Raw genomic sequence first — 20,644 nt, 5'->3', positions numbered from 1 at the left:
TCAGTACAGGATCAGAGCAACAAGTCTGGGTGGTGCAGCCCAGTGTCTCTCCTGATTCATAGAGTGAGCAGGCCAGCCGGGCTGGGACTCAGCCCTTCTCCCCGCCTCGGAGTGTCCCTGCTAGGGAGGCACTCCTCACTCGGAAACCCTGTTCCCCCACCCCCACCTAGTGGAGGTTCAGTAGGAAAATTCAATTAGTCTGGTTTGTTTTGTGGCCTATAAGTATTGACTGGTCTTTCTGTGTCAGAAACTCTTAAAAAAAAAAGGAGATGTATAACGCTTTTTTATTAAAAGAAAAAGCCACAGCAGAATACAGGGTGCCCTCAGTTTACTGCTGCAGAAAAGAAGAATGTTGGCATCTCTCACTGGGTTAAAACAGAAGACGAGTGTCTCACTGAACATTAAAGGATTTATTTCTCCGTAGGTTGTAGGTGCATGTGGACAGCTTAGGAAAGGCACCCAGAGAATACAGCGACAGGAACTCAGCCGCGCCATCCCCAGAGGCACTCTGCTCCGGCTTCCGGAACCTTCTTCCAGAGGTGGAATGAGGCCGTCCCAACATTTGTCAGGTGATGTTTATTCATGGCCACGCTGGATGCTGGTTAGGCTTATTTCTGCCGGCCCTTCTAGGGTTGTTCCGGAACCATCTAGGAATCAGTTGTCCCTGAGCTCCGACCTGACTACTTAATTGCCTTTACTAATCTGCAGAGACCAAGCAGGTAAAAATAGCCTCCAGGGTCGAAGGGTGAGTGAGGTCCCTGATGCGATGGTTGGATGTCAGCCACGTGGAGGTCTCCCGGACTCCTAGTGACGGCCTGAAATCATTGTGCTAATTAAATAAACCAACCTTAACTGCTGGAGCTGGGCAAACATCTCGACAGCCAGGCTTTAGATGATCGACTTAGAGGGGAGCAGGAAGAAAATGGGAAGGCACTTCCTAGGAAAGGCTTCAAGTTGCTTTCCCAAGTGCTCTGTGCCCCAGCAGTGTGAAAACGTTCCCTTCCTCCTCACCTCCCCTCTCCCTCTCCCTGTGTTCCCTTCCGTCCTCCCCCCTGTTCCCTCCCCCTCCGCTCTTTCTCAGTGTCTTCTCTTAAAACAAAACTTCTGAATGAATGAGCTCTGTTGTTGGGTATTGGTAGTGCCTTCTCCTCCTTTTGGGATATTCTCCTGGTCACCAACCCATGTCCTGTAAAGCCTGGCTTAGCGCGCACCCTCCTGCAGGAAGGCTTCCAGGAGTGTTTGCACAACTTTCAGATGAAGGTGTCACCTTTCCCCCAGCCCCTATGCAGTCCGTCTGGAACATGTTAAATTGCACAGACAGACAAATCTCTTCCTAATACATTTAGGTGCTTCGTATGTGTGTATTTCAGCTCTCCCAATAGACTGTGTGTTATATCAGGCCAGAAACGTCGTCTTCAGTTTCTTTCCGATTTCCCCAAACTGAGCACATGACACCGGTCAGCCACCCTGATATCCAGGTTAAATGATGCCGTCAACTGCCAGTCTCCTAGGCAGGCTTGAAACCTGCCGGCTAGGAACCCCTAGTCACCTCTCGCTAGGATGACGCGTCCTTTCTGTCCCTAACATAAAGTCACCAAATACTGGAGGTCGAGAATACTTCTCCAGGCCAGCTGTTTCTGCTCCCACCACTCTGACCTTGGTCTGACAGCCTCTGTCCCAGGCATTGGGCTGGTCCCTGGCTGACACTGAGAAACACTGCTGGGATGGCGCTGTCTTCTGACATCCAGTGTGGGATCCTGCCTCTTGAGGACCTCTGTCAGAGCTCGCTGACAGCTCTGAGAACCCATGTCATCTTCTGAGCGTTTACCCTGTGCCGAGGTGCTCTGGGGTCTGCAAATCTTTTGGCGGCTCCATGAAAATTTGCCCATGCCATTCATGGAGCCATTCCAGCACCTAGCCCCCCTTTCTGTAAGTTTTGCAGGTTCCCCACTCTCTGAGATCCTAGTAGGGCCTCCCTGTAAACAGCTGAATGTGCTAACGAGGCTGAGAGAGTCGGAGGTCTAGGGGAAGGGGCAGAAACCCTTGCCCAGGGCCTTGAGGCCCTCCTCCCCATGGAAGAGGAAGAAATGCTTCAAGTTGTCTGCGTTCAGTAGGGGAGCATGAAGACAGACTTTTTACCAATATCTAGCAAAGCTCATTGGAAATAGGAACTAACCGTAGACCAAAGGGACAAACCCAAGTAACGGGACACACGCCTCGATCACACACACTTTACCTACAGACGGAAAACTGCACACAGGCCTTGAACTCGACTCGTCGGTGTGTTTGCACCGTGGCCGCTGGGCAGCAGTCTGAGTGTCCTGGGTGCTGCAGGGTGGAGCACGCCGACGTGTGTGTCGTGGCCGCTGGAAGCCAGGGCTCGCACACTCGGGGAAAGGAGCGCCGTGCTCTATTTTTTTATGGTTCCATGACACTTACCGGCTCCTCACCTGCTGTGTAACTTTCTCATGTATCACGTTCATCCGTCTGTGTCCGTGTCCTGGGGCAGGGAGCCCTGCCACCTTGGCTCACGAGGACGCCACGATGACCTGGACAACGGAGGTGGTAGGTGTGTTTTTGTGCCCGTGGTGGAGAGTGAGGTATGGCGGAGTGTGGGGTGGGACCCGACCCTGGAGAGCACCGACAGCAAGATTGAAAACACGTGGATCTCAGCCTGTGGGCAGCGAGACACCACTGGGAGTTTTGAATGGGCAGCGTCAGAGGGTGGATTTGGGGTCTGTCTGTGAGGGGCCTGAGGCAGAGGGTCAGGTTAGGAGGCTCGGTAATTGGGCACTTGTTACAAGTGACAGGAACCCAGGTCAAGCTCGTCTAAGCAATAAAGGCAGTGAGATGCCCGGGGCATCTTTGGCGTTGGGCACAGCTGTGCCCCAGGGCCCGCTTGCCTGGCAGCAGGATGGATGGGGGCCCACGGGAGCCAGTGGGCCCATGGAAGCAAGGCCTGGTGAAGCCCACGGTTGGGCGGTACTAGATCACGGTCACTCCACCACGTTCTATTGGCCACGGCAAACCCCAAGATCAGCCAGGGTCCAGGTGGGGAAGCAGTGACGTGCATCACACAGGTGAGTGCAGAGGGCAGGAAGGTGGGTAATCATTGTGGCAAGTTCCCTGGCGTGGGGCCTTCTGGGGTCTGGGGTCTGGGCTCTGGGTCTCAGAGGGACGTGCTGCTCCTCTCACTCCTGCGGTGTCTTTCTCCATCCTCGCTCAGGGAGGAAAGCAGCTTTCTGAGCTGCGACGGCGGCTGTCTCCGTCATTAAGCCTGGCTGCACACGTCGGCATGACGTAGATGTGGTCTGCTTTCTTCTGAGGCCCACTGCAAAGCCCTGCCCACCTCCTTACCAGGGGGGTCACTGACACCCCGAATTCCACCATCACAAAGCAGGGGGAGCGTCCTCCTTCACAGGGACCTGTCCCATTAGCCAGCTAATCCATAAAGTAAGCTTGGTCATTGCACAAAGGACATGCGAGAGGGACAAGATGCTGGAGAAAGACATGGAGTCATCTGCTATTTTGACTATTTTCCCAAGAAGGTGAGGACGAGCTTGCTTAGCCCACAAGAAAAGTCATCTGACTAGGCCGAGGTTTTAAAGAAAGTGAGACTTTCACAGTACTTCTCATATTAAGTGCCTCAGAATGTGACTGTGTTCGGAGATGTGACTAAGCTAACATGAGGTCATTAGGGTGGGGCCTGATCCAATAGGACTGGTGTCCTTATGAGGACACAGACTCACAGAGGGATGACCCCGTGAGGACACAGGGAGGGGACGTCCATCTACATGTGAAGGAGAGGCCTCAGGAGAGCCAGCCCTGCTGACACCTGCATCTGGGACTCCAGCCTCCAGGACTGGGAGGAAGTATATGCTCTCTCTCTCTCTCTCTCTCTCTCTCTCCCTCTCCCCACTCCCCCTCCGCCCCCCACACACATTTGGAGGTAGTACCATCTGTGACTGTAAACCACTGGGCGGGACATCAAAGACTGCTATTAAAATGCAAATGTAGTTAGAGAGGACAGGGGTTAGTGAACATCAGTAACTAATAATTTGGCATCTGAAACAGCACAGTCGGGAGGGCAGGAGCCTGGACTCTGGAGCCAGACTGCCTGGACTGGATTGGGTCCCAACTCTGCCCCTTCCCAGCTGTGTGACCATGTCTTACCCTCTCTGTGCTCCCTCTGTAAACAAGGAATGGTCACAGTGCTTACTTCAGGTGAGGTAATATTTGCAAAGGGCTTCGCACAGCATCTGGACAATGGGAACCACAGTGTTTGCTGTTCTCTTGCTCACCTGAGCACCTCAGGTGACCGGTGCTCAGAACATAGGATGTTGGTTTATTGGCAAGGAGGCAGAGCAAGAATCCTGACTCAAACCTTCAGCCTCAGGACCTGTCCGCACTCTTAGAAGTCATCGAGGACCCACAGAGCGTTTGTGTGGGTTGTGCCTATTGTACCATAGTTACTGTATGAGAAATTACCAACTAGAACTCTACCGTATTTGAAAGTGAAACCCAGAACATTTAAAGATATTTACTACTTCATTTAACAATAACAATAATCAACCCTTTATATTTTAATGTAAGTATTTTATGACAAACAGCTGTGTTGATGTGTTTGCAAAGATCTTTTCTGAATATAAGGTGCTGGGTCTTCCTACCTGCCGATGGGTCTCCGCCCTCCAGGAGCGACCTGGCCCCCAGCCTGGGCCCCCGGCTCCCCGAGCCGCACCCCTAACCACGTCCTTGGAGTGCCCGACGGCAGCGGTGTGTGCGGGGCCTGCGCTGCGCTGGGCTTTTCCGCAGCCTTGAGTCCTGGGTGGGACGCAGTTTGCTCAGGGCTGCAGAACAGATGCTGTGAGAGCTGGCTGCTGACGTCAGTCCAGCCCTCTCCGAGAACCCGAGGCTCAGGCCGACCAGTCCTTCGGTGGCCAGGAGATGTCACTGTCGCATCTTCTGCAGTGCCAGGGACAGGCAGGCTGTGGGGGCTGAGAGCTCCGACTGGGGAGCTCAGACCCGGGGCCTGGTGCACTCGTTGCCTGTGCATCAGCCAGGGCTCTGCAGACTTACAGAACATAGGGGAGATGTAAACATATTTATGTGCATTGCAAGGAACTGGCTCACGTGAGTATAGAGGCTGGAAGTCCCACTATCTATCTGCCTGCCGTCTGCGAGGTGGAGGCCCAGGAGAGCCGCTGGTAAGATCCAGTCTAGCGCAGGAGGAGAAGGAAGCCCCAGCTCCCAAACAGGCCCCAGCAAGTCCCCCACCTGCTTTTGTTCTACTGGACTTCCAAGGGAGCAGAGGAGACCCGCCCACCTGGGGAAGGCCTCTGCTTGGCTCAGTCTACTGATTCAAACGCTAATCTCATCCGGAAACACCCTCCCAGACTTGCCTGGAGTCCAGGCCCAGCCAGGTTGACATCACACGGGGTGAAGGCTGCCCAGGTGGACCCCTCACCTGGGCTCAGGGCAGTGTGCCCAGCACAGCGCTAAAGAGACACTGCCTTCCAGGTGGGAGGAGACGGGGCCCTGTGCCCACCTCTGTCCTCAGTGTCAGCGAACTGAGGCCTTTGGACTGGCTGACCGTCTGCCTCTCCGGTCCCCCGTGCTTACCCTCAGCATCCCCCAGGTTGCAGTGCAGCAGGAATGCTGCTGGCCTGGTGTTGGTGTGAAACGCGTGTGTGTGCACACGGCGGGGGGGGCGGGGGGCACCGTTGCAGAGACCTGCCTCTCCCCCCAGCAGGGTCCCACCCAGGGGACAGCACCTGCCTCTCCTTAATCCCTGTTTGAAGGCCACTTGATTGTTTTCATAACTTCTTCAAGAAATTTCCTTCCAAGCAGTGCTGCTGAAGTAAGGACAAACGTTTTTATTTTGGTCTGTCCAGGGGAAAAAACTGTGTTTCCTTTCCAGGTGTTGGCGCTCACGGACCTGAGGCAGCCGGCCACACTGTCCTGCTACCTGTGCAAGGAGGGAAGCGTCACAGCCAGGAAGAAAGGGACCTGGGCACCACAGGACACTGGGCCCAAGGTGGGCGGGCGGAACCGTGAGGACTCACTCGCCTACGCCTGCAGCTGTGAGTCGCCCCCGAGCCAGACCCACTGTCTCCCCAGCTGCTTGACTAAGCAGGTAGCCATGTCCGTGCACTTGAGCACCAAATTTCTTCACCTAAGGGGTAAATATCGATGGAACTCAGGAACCAAGTCAATGTTTACCTCAAGGGATGGTATGGCCGGAATGTGAAGTTGGGATCATGTGTGTTTAAACACGTATACAAAGCCCAACGTCTGCCTCAGGCAGCCCAGCTGTTTCTGTGACGCCTGACTGGAAGCTGTGGTCACTTAGGCTTCTAGATGCACCCAAATGGAGTGCTGGCCAGAAGATGTAAGTCACCCAGGGAGAGCATTAGCATAAACCATGGGGTCCACCTCCGAACACTGCATAACCGGCCCAGAACAACCCAGGGAACCAGAGCTCACCTGGGAGAAAATGAGCTTCCGGCCGGAAATGCACGTTCACGCCGGCTTGGTCTTGTCGGGACAGCTGCTTGTGTGTGTTCAGCTCCTTTCGGTGTGCAGAGCCTGGTCCCTACCTTTGCTGCTGCTGTCACAGCACCCTCAGGCTTGGGGGGCACCGCTTGGCCCTGTGTCACCCGCCCTCCAGGACAATCTTCCCCACTGGCAGGTGTCCTCAGGCTTAAGAAAAGATTATCAGGGAAAAGAAGCCAAAAGCTACAGTTGGGCAACTCTATCCATGAACTTTACCCCCTGTGATTTGGGAAAAGTTTGACATTACTCAGCTCTGAAGGGACAGGCCCCTCGCTGTCCTACCCCCCCCCCCACACCTCTGGGAATGTATCTGCCAAACCGCCTCCGTCCGTCCCCCACCCCTGGTCATGGGCAGATAGGTCCTGATCTCAAGGTCACAGACAGTGAGTAGCCTGCCCTGAGCCGAGCACAGTAGCCGTGACTGCCCACCTGGCTGCAGACCATCACACGTGCTGCTGCCGCCGCCACTCACCCCAGGGCCTCACATATGTCATCTCGTTTTCTCTTAACCTCTGAAGGCAAAATATACTTCAGAGCTGCTCCCAGACCAGAGAGCTGGGGCTCAGACAGCTGTGGGGAGAAGAGGGAAGGGTCACCCCCCCCGGACCCCTCGTTCAGGGGTCAGCCCTATTTTCAGGCGTGTAGAGCAGCCTTCCAGACGTTCTTCTGTGAACACACATGTGCGTGGGGCCTGACCCACGGCCAGAAATGACGCCTAACTGCTGTAATCGCAGTGTCCCCACGGCAACCTCATCGCCGTGGTAACTCACTGGTGATGGGTCGTTGTTGGTTATGGCACCGTGGACCTTAGAGGTCACCCCAACGTTTCAGAGGGGAGCGGAGGCCAACAGAAGTTGTCACCTCACTGATCACGTAAGCAGTAACCATGGATGCTGGTGACAACATGCAGCTGGTGCTGAGTCCTCAGGGCAGCAAAGGGGCACCCCCTCGCCCTACTCCTGCTATGTGGGTGAAAGTGACCCATAGCAGAAGCCCACGGAGGGGCTGGGGCTAGGGGACGAAGCAACGTGATTTATATTTAAAAAAAGAAACCATTCTGGGGGCGAAAAAAGAAACCAAGGGAAGCAGAAAAAGCCGTTAGGAAGCCCCGTGAGGGACCAGGCCAGAGGTGTTGGCTCTCGGACGAGGGGACTGGCAGTGGAGGTGGGGAAATGGGTCGGTTTTGAAATGAGCACCGCAGGACTGACTATGCCTTAGATACGGGGCATGAAGGAAAGAGGACCAGACAAAATAATGCGAGGGTTTGCTCTGAGCCATCAGTTCAATGGTGGTGCTTTTATAAACAGGGCTTTGCAAAGTGCCCAGCTGAGCTCTCCACGAGGACAGGGCCAGCCCAGGTCAGAACGGTCTGCACCTCCTCCGACGCCCAGGTCATCACCGCCATCAGGAGAGAGACTAGCCTGGTGGCGTCAGCCCGGTGGCGTCAGCCCGGTGGTGAGGGCTTGTATCCCAGTCCCACCCATCACTGCAGCTGGGAGACCTAGGTGAGTCATAGGCCTCTCTGTGCCTCACCGCCTCACTTAGAAAAGTGGAGATAAATATAATAATAGTACCAACAGCGACTATTATGGGATTGTAGGAGTCAGCGAGACGATAGTGTGTGGGAAGCACGTCACACACAGCCCGGGGGTTGTATCGCCCTTGTCCTTTCTTGTTTTTAAGTTTTCTCGCTTTTTCTTTGATGAGGAATTAACCAGCTTTTTGAGGTATTCATAAGTTCAGCCGTTATTCTATTTTACAACATTTTTCTATTATCTTTATTGCTTTTTTTCTGCTTTACTTCAGTTTGGCATGTTGTTCCAACTTTCTGAGTGAGACGGTGAGCTAATTTAATTTCTATTTTAGGAATGAAAATATTTACGTCTGTGAGTGTGCTTTCTTTGTAGTCCATAAATTCTATCTAGCATTTTCATTATTATTGTTTCCTAGAACTTCTGTGATTTCGCTTGCATTTCCCTCTGACTCAGAAGTGGATTAACAGGGAATTGTAAAGTTTTCAGGTGAAAGCCTTTTTTATGGTTTTGTGATTTGTATCAGCCTCTGATTTTATTACACTATGATTAGAAACTATTTTCTACATTGTTTCTCCTTTTTGAAATTGATTGAAGTTATTTTGTGGTTTATAACTTGGCCAATTTTTGTGACTGAAGTTAGAGCAATGGCAATGGTGGTAGGTATCTTGGAAAATAGGTAGAATAGGCTCTTTTTCTTAAACTCATTAAAATATGTATGATTGTGGAAAGTAAGGGTTATAATATTTTCAGAGCTTATTAATTATGTGATGTAATAAATGTGACAACTGTAATATATACAGGGCAGAATAAAGGGATGAATATAACTGAAACACTTCTACAGTTCACCTGAAATGGTACAGTATTAACTCTAAGTAGTCTGTGAAGTGTTGGGTAAGTGTACTGTAATGCCTAGAGAAAGTGCAAAAAACAATAATACGAAAAAATGACAGCCCAAAAGACAACGGGTCATTTAAAATGGAATACTAAAAAATATATTCAAATAACCCAAAGGAGGCAGAAAAAGGGGAGCAGGGAAACACGGCCAGACAGACAAACAGAAGCGCCTATAAATCGTGTGTGTCCGTCTCTTTCCCTTGTATCTTCTGTAACTTCTGCTTTTTGAAAGTGTCTTTTACAATATTTAGTGTATTAATATTTACAACTGTCGTATCTTTATTGTAAATTATAATGCTGCAGGGCTCAACGTGCTTTCCTTGATCCCGTTTCACGTTTTATGGCTGACAAACTACCTCGTCTCCTATTAAGATGAAACCTCTGCCTTTTTAATACAATGCTTTTGCCTGTACTTTGATTTTGAACCTTTTGTCAATAACTGTTTTAGGTGACTCTCTTCATTCAAACCGTAGCGATGGGCTTGCTCCCTGGCTGTGGAGGTCAGCCTCCAGCGAGGCCCCGGAGACCCTCTGCTCTGTTCTTCACCCGCCCCCCGTGACCCCTTCTCTCATCAGCCGGACTGGGTCTGCGTAACCAGCAGGAGATGGCGGAAATGATGGCGCGTGATTCCCAGGCGAGGCTGTCAAAGTCCCTGCGGTTGCCTTGGGCTCTGGATTGCACAGTCTGGGGAAAGCGAGATGGCAGCGTGAGATAACGCCGTGATGTGCACACAGCCAGGTTGGCGTTCTCACTGGCCTCCCCACCAACGTGACCATGTTATGGGCCAGGAGTCAGGAAGGCTCCACCGTGAGCTTTATCAAGGTGGGCCTGGGGCGCTCTGCGCCTGGCCACAGAACTTTACCTTTGTCCCTGTCAATTCCCACCTTGTTGGTCTGAGTCCATTCCAGGTATCTCTCCAAGATTTGTTCAGTTTGAAAATTTCATTAACTTTGCTACCGAACCTTTGCCCAGCTGATTGGTCAAGCTCTGGCCACTTCAGACCCCAGGACTGAGTTCTGAGCGACAGAGCCTGCTCTCTGATGACAGCTGTCACTTACTTAAGCTGATTATTCCCAGTAGGGCTGCAATTATTCAGCCTATTACAAGCCAGCCCTATCGGTTCCGGCACCATCCACGCTCACCTGTCAGCCTGACTGGCCAGTTTACTCCTGAAACTATGACGCTCGCTAAGTGTGTGGCCTGGAGGGTCATTGCAGTGTGGTCACAGTGTCTGTGATTAATTGTGTTAATAACAGAGGAGGCCCCTACGCCTGGCTTTCTCAACCTCGTGCTGTGGACACTTGCAGCCCAGCAGCTCTTTGTGGAGGCTGGCCAGTGCCCTGGAGGGGTTAGCAGCTCCCTGGCCATCCACCAGCTGCCAGCAATGTCCTCCGTCCCCCAGTTGTGACAACCCAGGGTGTCCCCAGGGGGACAAAATCGCCCTGGGTAGGAACCACTGGCCTAAGCCACGGACCCAGGGTTGGAACTGCCTGTGGTATTAAACCACTGTCACGGTGATAGGCTTGTGATCTTGTTCTCCGCCTTCTGCTGTTAATATTATTATTATGTTTCCATGCTTTCCACCAGGGCATCCTGACTCTGCAAACGTCTGGCTACATTCAAGCTGCAGCCACCACGTGCCGCCTGGTCTGTGTCCACTGACCCCAGGGGGCAGGGAGATGAAGGCAGCCGGCTTGCTTCATCCCGCACACCAGGCGGGCAGGGAGCTCAAAGAAGACACTCCGTATGAGGCCTCCCTGACACGGAAGGCACTGTCCAGACGTCAGCGCTGTTTCTGAGACCCGGACAGCGAAGGATGGATTCAGGAGCAGATAAACCTGCTCGGCGTGTGCAGCTCTGGCCTCTGGGTCCTATTTGTTTCTCCAGGAAGCAGAACAAAACAAAACAAAATGGAGAGACACCCTCCACATTGTTTCCAGCTGGGGAGAACCGGGGCAAACGGGCCAAGCTCTTTATCACGGCGCTTCCGGCCCTTAAGCCCCAACCCCCAACCCCCCCGACGCTGCTGAGGAGCAAGCCAGGTAAACTGGCCACTTGCTAAACGGTAACGCTCTGAGCAGATATGAGCTCTTGTGTGGACAGCGGTGCTCGGCTCCGGCTCTGGCGCTCGCTCCTGAGAGGACCCCAGGCTTCCTGACAATAACAGCATTGCCACCGTCAGGACAGCTTCCTGAGAGCGTGTAAGTCGGAGGTTCGTTAAAATGAGTTCTTGCTGCTTTGTGGTTATGCCTCACAGCGTATGTCACCCCCAGACTGGTTTTAATCCGACCAGATTCTTTATATGCTACGGATGATGTGGTAAACAGAGAAAGGCACAACGAACCCTGCGTTCAGCTGTGGCACGACGGGTGGCAGGACGGGGACAGGGAGGGGGACGTGGCTTCCTGCCGCCTCCATCCATGACCCACAGCTCACCGCGTGGTGAGCCTGCCCTCTGTTACTCCGTCTCTTGTTCAGTGTCTAGAGCTTTTCTGGGGATGCCGTATCATCGCAGCATCTCTCATTTCCTTCTCCGGAAATTAATACAACTTGTATATTGAAAGAAAAAACGCTGAAAGAAGGTAACAGTGTGTACTTGTCAATCTACCCTCGAGGCGTAGAGCGTGCACCATACATCCGTGTCCTTGAAGGGGCCTGGGCACCCAGGACTCGCCCCCTAGCTTAAGAGTTGAGGATGGTGTGCTGGCTGGAAGGCACAGGAGGGTGTGACATGATCCCCAGCATCTGCTGGCTCATGGGACACTGTACAACTCCCCCCTTCAATGACCAGAGCTGTTCCCCACACTGGGTCCCCTCTCGTGGAGGCCAGCAGCTGTGTGAAATCGGACTACCCCGAGACTGCCTTGCTGGGTGGAATCCAGGCTAGCCCCAGGGAGCCCCAGTGGTGTCCAGCCAGCCCCCCAGGGTCCAGCCCACTTGCTGAGGCCCAGGTGCCTGAGTGAGCACATTCGTGTCCTGTGGCCACCATACAAACTGCCCCAGACAAGCCCCAGCATGAAACTGAAGGGTGCACGCACTGTTGGCCTCCATTTGCCTCATGTCTAAGATGGCAGCCTAATTATCCAGGGGAGGCACCTTCATCTGACTTGTGTTTGCTATTGATCAGGGTCCAGACGCTATGACGTTATGTGGTAAATTGTGGGGATTTTGTCCGTAGAGATGCAAATGATTTCTCTCTGGCAGAGAAGACTCTAAAGGTTGCAGTTGTTTTTCCCTGTAGGTTAAACGGTGGCTACTGCGGCTTCTAACTTAGAAGACACGGTCGCTTGCCCACCCGGCCTCACAACGTAAAACTCTGTCCCCTGTTGCTCATGGAACCAACTTTGCCATGTTGCTGGCTCCCTGATTGATGAGTTCAACAAATCTCTGACAAGCGTTTGTTCCCTACTTGTATGAGTCTTATATGTCACTTTTTTAGGCTCTACTTCACTGTATAGACTGGCTCCGGTAGTTAACTGAATCCCGAGAGAAAGCTGACCCCTGAGATGAGCTTGAAGTTAACCTCTGGGAAACTTATGACCACAGGGTCACGGGGAAGGGGGCAGCAAGACAGGGTCGTACAGATGAGGAGGGAGGAGAAAACGGAAAGATGAAGGTGACACTCAGACGATGACAGAAAGCGTCCGCGATGAGCCCACGCTTGCCCCCCAGAAGTCTGAACCTCTTGGGGTAAAAAGAGACTGAATAAGTGGAGGGTGAGGGGCATCTTTCTTTACACAGTGTTGGGGGTGGAGGGACATCTGATGGGCACTGTTAAGTGAAGCTGCCAACGCTGTGATCAATCCCGTCTCCACGGAACTAGTTATGTGGGACACAGCCCCCGACTTTAGGGAGCGTGTGGCCAAGCTGTACCCACAGAAGCAACCCTCCCCCCCCCACTTCATCTATACACGATACATTCAGGAACCAGGTGAACTGTTTTAAAATTGTGGTGCAGACAACTGGAGCTCAGAGTTCAGAGGAGGAAGTAACAGCGTGAGCTGAGGGTCTCTGGAGGCCTTCCTGGAGGAGGAGAACTGGAGTCTGTCTCTAAGGAGCAGACTTCAGGAAGGTGGAGCGGGGTGGGGACCAGGTGACATGCCCAGGGGGCTCTAACCCAGGGCTTATTTTTCAGATACTGATGAGGACCTCTGGGTGTCAACCAGAAAGGACCCACCTAGAGCCCGAGGCAGCTGCATTAGCACTTGATTTCCTGGACCCTGGGCAGTGTGATGGTGAATGTTAGATGTCAGCTTGGTGGGGCCACAGTCCCCGGGTCACTGGCCAAACACTAGCCTAGGTGTTTCTGTGAAGCACTTTGTAGGTGAGGTTCACCCTTTAATCAGCAGGCTGAGTACAGCAGTTGCTCTCCATGATGTGGGTGGGCCTGGTCCAAGCAGTTGAAGGCCTTAGGAGGAAGAGGCTGAGGTTTCCTGAGGAAGGGGATTCTGCCAGCAGACGGCCTGGCCTTCAGACTCGAGCTCTTCCATGGGTCTCCAGCCTGCCAGCCTGCCCTGCAGGTCACAGACTTGCAGCCCCCACAACCACGTGAGCCATTGCCTTAAGATAAATTCCACCCCCTCCCCTCAAGGCGGGGCTCCCTCCCACAGCAGCAGACCCTTGGACTGCAGATTTCTGCTACAGCACCAAGAGAAGGCTCTTTGCAGCCCTGGCCTCATGAGCTCCCAGCTGCGGCCTGGCTGTGTCCTCCCCATCTCCGAAGGCAGGGAACGGCGGACCTCCCGGGTCCCACAGAAATACAATGCGAGGACACGTGTAATTTGAACGTGCTGGCTAGCCCCATGAAAGGAGTGCCAAGAAACAGGGGGAGTTAATCATGTTTTGTTTAATCCAATATATCCAAAATATCCTTTCAGCATGGAGTCACTATAAAACTCTATTAATGACTATAGTTTTTTGAACTGTCTTCAAAATTGGGATTGTATTTCATAGTTATAGCACATCTCAATTTGGAGGCTAACATTTCAACCGCGAAAGGGAAATGCAGTCCTACCAGAACGATAAAGGTGCATTTAGTGGAAAAATAACTCAGGCTGCCTTCCTCTTTCAAGCGGAATTGATTGAAATGAAATCGGTGCAGCCTTGCTAGGAGCCGGGAGGGCGGGCGTGCTGCGTGTGGGCGTGCCCCCCAGCGGCCGCGCCTGGTACTGCAGGGTCCAGCTTGGCAGAAACCTTCCTGAAATTAGGGTGTGAACCTTTGTTATTTTGCAGGTTTATGAACATTTTTGGGGGAGTCTGTGGGGCGGGGAGAGAAGATATGCATAGAGAAGGAGAGTGGGGAGAGGTAGGGTTTTTGCGTGTGTTCAGTTCCCAGTTTATAAATCACTGTTGTGACTGCAGGTGGCATTGGCAAGGACATCTTGAATCAGTCACCTGCTTATACAGTAACTGTGACCTTCTGAGCACCTGGAGGGCCACGGAGCCCCCTGAAGGCAGCACAGGGGGCCTTCTTTACCCTCACATCCCAGGCCCTACTAAGTGCTTGGTGTCAGGGAGGGGGGAGGAAAAAAAATCACTCCCAACCTGGGAGAAAACGGTTGCTTAATTTGCCGAATTGCTTAATTTTTGATGCCAGGGCAGAGTGTTTGAAGAAACTACTTGAACAAATGCAGGACCTGCTGTTCCTCGATGGGCTGTCACCCTCCACCCCTGGGGAATGTAACTTTGTCACTGTGTCTATTTGAGTAACAATCTACAACCACCGCAGGACGCAGACTCTACAGCCCTGTAAGGTGAGGGTGACCTGAGCACACTGGCGACTCACTGTCTTATGGTCCAGTGGAGATGGTGACCCCAAAGCAGTTCGGGGCCCTGTAGGAGGCGAGCCAGTCAGAGCCCACGGTGAGGTCTCCCCGGCGCCCCCTCCCGGGTTGACCAGGGCTCTGTCCCTTACATGCCCGCCCGGGCCGGCACTTTCTTCCTCTTCCTGCCAATTCTCTCTTTACAGAGCTCAACTTTGTTTTGACCCAAGCCATCGCGTCTACTTGAGAATTCTGAGTTCATAGCACTTCCTTAATTCCTACTTGTTGGATGTATGACTAAACATGAATACATGTGTTTCTGCCCGCCTTGGTTGTCACCAGCCTCTGTGGGGCGTTCTGAGGGCTCCTGTCCCAAGTCTTGGCCACGTCCCGTTGTCTACTGGGACTCTCCTCTGAACCCCTGGACGCCCGTCTCTCCTTGACGTGCTGAGAGGCGAGGGGAAGCCTTTTCCTGTGGGTGTCATGAGATCGAGATGAGGCACTACAAGAGGGACACGGCTGTCACATGAGGCCATGAGTCCAAGCTGCTCCTAGGAGCCCGAGGCCACGTGCATCTTCATGAAAAGGGGGTTGTTTGAGCATGGCAAGGCACAGGCACCAACTTCATCCCATTTTGTTATTTCTTCCAGGTAGGATTTGGGCACAAGTCACCCAGGGCTGGGGCTGGGCTTACAGGCTGGGCCGCAGGTTCTTGGGTCTGTGGCTGTCCCCGTCTCAGTGTGTCTCACCTGATGACTCCAGGATGGCGTCGGGATGGCAACCCTCTTCCGTCGTTTGCCCGTCCCAGGCATCACCAGTGCATCATGTCTGTCGTCCTCCTGGACCCAGATGTGTCTGAAGAGTCCTTCTCCAGCTCCATCTCCAGAAAGGGGCCTCCTGGCAGCCCTACCGGCTGAGGGCAATGGCCCCAAGGCCCCCTTAGGGCGACCACCTCAGCCTGTGTATTAATGTCCTAGGGCAGCTGTAACAAAGGACCACAAACCGGGTGGCTTAAAACAACATCATCTACGCTCTCAGGGTCTGGAGGTCAGAGGTCTGAAATCCAGGTGTGGGCAGGGATGGCCCCTTCGGGAGGCTCTGAGGGCCAGTGGGTTCCAGGCTTTCCTTCCGCATTCTGGGGGCTGCCCACAGGCCTTGGTGTTCATTGGCCTGTAGATGTGTCACTCCAGCATCTGTCTCTGTCGTCACAGGGCCTTCCCTGGGGTCGTCCTCCTTTCTCTTCTCTTCTAAGGACACTTGTCACTGGATTTAGGACCCACCCGAATCCAGGGTGATCTGTCTTAGGATCTTTAACCTAACTTCATCTGCAAAGACCCCTTTTCCAAATCAGGTTACATTTGCAGATTTCATGTGGACATGTCTTACGGGGGACACCATTCACCATGTGACACCAGGCCCACACAGACGTTGCAGTGAACCCTTGTCCATGTCCCCTGTGGGTCAGCTGTTGCTTCAGTTGGCCGTAAACAGAGCTGCACAGTGAGAACTTAATGTCCTTCTTACAGGTCTGGGGTTGGCAGGTACCTGCTGTGTGTGGCTGGGTTGGTGGGCCTGGCTCTGGGCGGTGGGTCAGGTCCAAGTGTGCTCCACGAGCTGCGTTTTGCTTGGACTGCTGTCTGCACAGGGTGTGCTTTCTGGGTGACGAACGTCTAGGACATGAGAGGTGAGGACAAAATACTCAAGTTCACTTGAGCATTTGCTTTCGTCGTGTCCTCCGTATCCCACAAGTCAAGGCAAGTCTCCTGGGCCAGCCCAGCATTGATGGGGTGGGGGAGCAGAGTGGCCCTCATGGGAGGCCGTGGCGGGTTGCACGGGACACGGCGTGAATATATGATCCCACTGCTACGGAGGGAAGAGCGGGCCCACCAGCCCGCCTCCCCGGGGGGTGCACTGCCTGCCCTGTTGGAGGGCACGTAGGCCCAGCCCGAATAAGTAGTGGCAGGTGACCCTCCAGAGTGACCCCCCAGCTACAGTTCCGCCAGCATGGCCGGGGCGCCCTGTGTCATCACAGGCCCGCAGACACCGGACGTTTCCAAATCTCTAGCTTTTGCCAGGTGACTGAATGCAAAGTGATGTCACAAGGTTTTAATTTGTGTTTCTCTGATGACGTGGTGGCGTGAGCATTTATTTATTTGTTCGATGCCTCTTGCATTCCTCTTCTGTACATAAGCCTGTTTAGACCGTTTATCCATTTTCTGTGGGGGTTGCAGTTGTTGTCTTGGCACAAGCATTCTTTTCCGTGGTTGGTCAGTTGTGGACACTCCACTATCTTCCTCCATCCCTCTGCCTGCTATGACTAGGCCCGTGGTGCCCTTTGTTGAAGAGAAACCCTTACTTTTGATGTAATGAAGTGTGCATTCAGTGTGTGTATGTGTGTGCGCGCGTGCGTGTGTGCGCTCGCCTTATGGTGTTTGACTCAGAAGCTTTGTTTAAGAAATCTCTCCCTATCTTCAAGGTCACAGAGCCCACCTGAATTTTCTGCTTTGAGCTTTGTACTGTCCCATTCCCATTTATAGGTCTTTCACTCATCTAAGCAAATCTACCTTCACATGTAGGGTTAGGTAGGGACCCAGTTTTAGTTTTTCTCTGGGGGCACCCATTTTAATTTCTCAAGTGATTCCTGGAGAGCGATTTTTGAATTCTAATACCCACAGTCTCATTTTTCCCTGGTCCAGTTTGTGCAGAACACCAGCGCTCTCAGAGCTGGTAGCTGCAGTTCCTTGTGAACATACAGCGTGTCAGCAATGACCCAGCTAGGGTGCTAGCAATGAGCGTTAAAAATTGATTTCTAGCTTAGTGGTTGGAGGAATCATTACACTTGACATTTGGTTCTGTTTGAAGTCAGAGCCTTTATAAGAACTTAAAAAAAAAAAAACCTTCCAATTTACTTCCCGTCCTGTGTCCTGGAAGCATGATTTCATGGCCTAGATACGAAACATAACATTTAGCGAGAAGCATTCCCAATTCTAATTGCAAAAACTTAATTTCACCCCAATAACCACTTGAGGGGGTGCGTGTGTGTGTAGAATTACTCCCTTTTCCTTTTGTGTCTTAGATTGTTTTCCTGCTTTCAGTAAAAGTTCTGATTTTAATTTTTTCCCTCTTTCTCTTTTTTTCTTTGGACTCACACACCGACCTCCCCCTGTATGTCTCCCCCATTTTGTAGGTAACTGTGGAAAATGGAGGCATTGGAGTAAGCAAATATCTGAGTGAGTACTTTTTCCCTTTTCATTTTACTAAATTTAATGGCAGTACAGCATGTGGACAGGAATAAAAGTACTCAAGTCTTAAGTTTATCGCTCAACGAATCTCACAAAGTGAACACACCATAGAATCAGCTCCCGGAGCAAGAAACAAAAATGACCGACGACGTGGAGGCTGCCGGGACCCTTTCAGGAATGGCCCCTCCTGGGGGTGACACCTCCCGACTTTAAGCAGCGTGGGTCCGTGGTGCCTGATTGTTGAATTTCATCTAAGGAGAGGCACAGCATAGTGTATCTTGTAGGATGTGGCTCCTTTTGTGTAGGGTGTTTGTGGACTCGTTGTGTTGTGAGTCAGTATTTCAGGGGAACTCCAGGGTCTCCTTGGGTGTGTGCACGTGTGTGTGCGCGCACATCTTTGTAAGCAGGTAGGTTTCATTAGATTGTCAATGAGGGCTGAGACCCAAGTTTAAGAAGCACCAGTGTGCGGAGACGCCCTGGCACAGCCTTTGTCCCCAGGTATTCTGTGGGGCGCGGTGCTAAGGCCATCCAGGGTCTGCTGTGCCCTTCTTCACACATGAGAACGGACACAGATACTTTAAGGGTGGTGGCAGAGCCCTCCCCACTGCTAGGACCCTTCCTGTCCAATGACACAGACTGTGTCCAGCATCTGGGTGCCCTGGAGGCCTCCGACAGGAGCTCCTACATGGAAGCCTCCATTTTTTATTCCCCACGTGCTCCCAGAGCGTCCAGCAGTGAGAACAAACAAGCAGACCGTGCCTCACCCAGGGCTAGGCAGCGGGGTCAGGGCAGGAGCGCCGAGAGCTCAGAAGTCAGTGTTTGGCGTGGAGTGCCACCGCCCGGGCTCAGGAAGGTGCGTGGCCAGCAGTGCAGATAGCGTCTGCACAGGTGACAAGGCACAGCTGGGATCTGCCATGTATTGGCCTCCCACCCAGCACGGGTGAGTCAGTCCTTTGTCACAAGTGGACTGCACTCCACGGACAGGACCCCTGAGGCACTGCGCACTCGTGGGGTCACAGTGCTTTTGAGTTCTTGCCAGGTACGTGGCCACTGCACCAAGGGTGTCACGTGTGTCATTTCTCATGATCCCCTCAGACACCTCCCGGGGACAGAACTGCTACTGCTCATATTTTACAGACAAAGAGGGGATGACCCCTTGCTCAAGGTCCCCCAGAGAGTGAGGGCAAGTCTGGAACTGGGACCGGGCTGACCTGCCGAGGGTGGTGTGAAGGCCCCAGGAACCCCTGGAGTCTGGCTCTGCTTTTCGTTTTTCCATCTGTCGGCACCAGCAGCGTTGGCCATATGCTGGCGTCCAGTCCTGGGCAGGTTCATTTTCTTCTCCGGAAGGGGTGCTAATATGCTGGTTATTGCAAATCACAGAGGCCAGTGGAGGCGGGCAACTGGGGCGATGTGGACAGGGTGTGGAGGCGCAGAGAAAGGGCACGTCGGGGATCTCCGGAGCTATATGGTGTCAGGAAGAGGGAAGGGAGTCCCTGTCAGTTCCAAGACATCTAGGATCACGTGGCTAATTAGGGTTGTGGCAGAGTTAGGGTTAATGGCCCAGGCTCACGAGCCTTTAGTCCGTGTCTGTCTCTTTCACTGCACACTGATGTGCTCTGCCATCAGCAAGGCACGGGGAACCCCAAGGAACACACGGGGAGCCCCAAGGACCAGGCTAGGATGAGACTGGCCTGGCCTGCGAAGGGAGCAGAGCAGTCCTTCAGCCATGCTCTCAGCCAGGAGACCCGTCCAGCCTAGATCCCTCTAGCCGTCCTGCGCATGTCACCGCTCAGTCCCATGTCCCATGCGCCATGCCCAGGCCAGGTCCCAGACATAGAGCTGGCGGAGTAGCCGTGACGAGGGAAGCAAATGTTGCGGGTATCTAGGTTTCAGGTTGGGGAGGTGGCTGCCCTGCCCAGGTGGAAACACTACACCTGGAGGCCAGGGAAATACCCACGGGGTCTCCTGCCAAGGGCGTGAGGTTAAGGGTACAGTGGCTCTGGGAAGCCAGGCTGGCTCTTCCTGACCTTGTCCTCTCTGCCAAGTCCTGATGGACCCCAAGCACCCCGGCACTTCACTGTCTCCTCCTTCCCTGTGACGTCTGTTACACCCGGCACTGCCCGGGATACTGGGGTTGGCACTTGGGAGCAAGCCCGCTCCTGTCTTCTCTGTGACATGCCCCTAGGGGATCTCGGTGGGCATCTCGGGTGATCGTCACCTGCCTTCATTATTGAGGGCCCTCTGGTGCCAGCGGCTATGACTTGCATGGTGCACGTCATAGTGTTGAAAGGACAGGGAAGTAAGAGGTCTTACAGGTGGCGGGCCAGTCCAGATGGGGCCGGGGGCACCCATCACCTGTTCTTCCTCCGCTCTCCGTGGCTCCCTGGAAGCTGGCGCAATTACTGTGCGTTAGGTTATAACCTGCAGGGACATGCGGGCAGCTCAGAGAGGTGCAGTCCAAGTGACACCTGGTCTAATCAATTCCTTTAGTTTGTGTTATTTCAAATTGGGCTCTGGTTCCCCATGTTGATACATGACCCGCGGGCAGGAATTACAACTCCCCACCTTCACAGCCGCGGAGCCCCACGTCAACACGTAATTGCCTGCCTTTTGCCCATTATTTCCAACATTAAATTGAGGGCCCGTGGCTCTCCAGCCC

At 53.1% G+C, this 20,644-nt stretch overlaps 1 long non-coding RNA gene across 8 annotated transcripts in view; it reads left to right on the top strand.

Moving 5' to 3' along the window:
* The window catches only part of LOC109391505 (uncharacterized), a 54,855-nt gene that overhangs the window by 23,768 nt on the left and 10,443 nt on the right, over positions 1-20,644 (top strand). For 2 of the 8 annotated variants that reach the window (XR_002125842.1, XR_002125841.1), the window contains exons 2-6: positions 425-719; positions 5,918-6,080; positions 7,860-8,057; positions 9,430-9,719; positions 10,569-11,182. This is a non-coding gene — a long non-coding RNA (uncharacterized LOC109391505). Of the gene's footprint in view, positions 1-424; positions 720-5,917; positions 6,134-7,859; positions 8,058-8,502; positions 8,574-9,429; positions 9,720-10,568; positions 11,565-20,644 lie in introns of those variants that run through there. The other 6 variants (XR_002125844.1, XR_002125840.1, XR_002125843.1 and 3 more) reach the window with 5 other exon arrangements.

This window comes from Hipposideros armiger, unplaced genomic scaffold (genome assembly GCF_001890085.2).
Source record: "Hipposideros armiger isolate ML-2016 unplaced genomic scaffold, ASM189008v1 scaffold_295, whole genome shotgun sequence".
Lineage (NCBI taxonomy): Eukaryota > Metazoa > Chordata > Mammalia > Chiroptera > Hipposideridae > Hipposideros > Hipposideros armiger.
This window is presented reverse-complemented; position numbering and strand designations above follow the sequence as displayed.